We start from the raw sequence: 1,388 nt of genomic DNA on the forward strand, positions 1-1,388 counted from the left end.
AGAGAGATGGATAGATAGCTGGATAGAGAGAGAGACAGCGAGAGAGTGACAGAAGAAGAGGAAGTAAGTCCGTCTAGAGAGATAGGGGTTGAGAAGAAGACATAAAGAGAAGAGAGAGAGAGAGAGAGAGAGAGAGAGAGAGAGAGAGAGAGATAAAGATAGAGAGAAAGAAAGAGAGAGGGGGGGAGAGGGAGTGAAAGGAAGAGAGTAAAAATAAAAATAAAAACAGAAAGAGAAATAGAGAAAGAGGAAGTCCCCGGGAGTGCTAAGGATCCCCTGTGCTGGTCCCATGGCATGTATTATAACCAGCAGGGAGGGGCTGGCTCCTGACTGAATGATGAAGATGGCCGGATCGTGCAAGACGAGGCTAATAGCCAGATCCCAGGCCCCTAACTACCGAGTAGTTCCCCTTTGTGACGGATGGAACAAGCGCGACAATTGCTGTCTTTAGACTCACGCGGGAGAGGCCACCCAGGGTAATTAATGAAGGAACTGAAACAAAAATTTTCTGAACCATCGAGGAGAGTAGTGCTGTGCGATTTTCAGGAAACGAAACTTCCTCAACGCTTCGAAGCGCAAAGTCACTATTCGTGCTATTCGAGTACCGTGTGCGAATATCTTTTACGTTTTCTTAAAGTCCATCAGCAACATTCGGTATATCAATATTCACTATTCACAGCGCTATTCATTCATTACTTTGTCTCTCAGTCACCAAGTACAAAGTGTTTCTGTATACACCTAAATAATTTTACGTATAATAATAATATTCTCAAAATTCACGACAGATTTATTTTTTTAAGACGAAAATTTACTGTCAGAAAAAGAAAATCCCACAGCGTTTGCATGGCTCTGCCATGCTTCGAATAGCTGTGAATAACGAAAATACCGTGAGTGTTGAATAGTAAAGTCGAGGAGGCACAGCTCTAGTGAGGAGTATCGAGTTAGCCGCTGCTACAGCTAGCCCATGATGCAGCCTTGTTTCTCTGGTGATTTGTACTCGGAGGTCTTCTCAGCCCTTTCCATCGATACAATGTTGATAGTGAAATGGTTAAGCTCTTCGCTGTTACAAGCACAAAGCATGAGCTTGATTCTCGGGTGGGGAGGTATTTATCGAGTGTCTCCGTCTTTGGTGTTGCATCACACCTAGCCTCCTTAGCATAATATGTACGTATGTATGTATAATATGTATGTCTCTATTTCTTGAACAGTATTATTATAATGATATAAGAAAAATACTCAAGAGGGTGGAGTGGGAAATGGTTGATTGTAAATGTGATCGTCTTGCACAAGGTGGTCGTTAGAGCAGATTCAACTGATAGATAGATAGGTAGACAGATAGATAGAGCGAGCGAGCGAGAGAGAGAGAGAGAGAGAGAGAGAGGGAGAGA

This window comes from Aplysia californica, unplaced genomic scaffold (genome assembly GCF_000002075.1).
Source record: "Aplysia californica isolate F4 #8 unplaced genomic scaffold, AplCal3.0 scaffold00189, whole genome shotgun sequence".
Lineage (NCBI taxonomy): Eukaryota > Metazoa > Mollusca > Gastropoda > Aplysiida > Aplysiidae > Aplysia > Aplysia californica.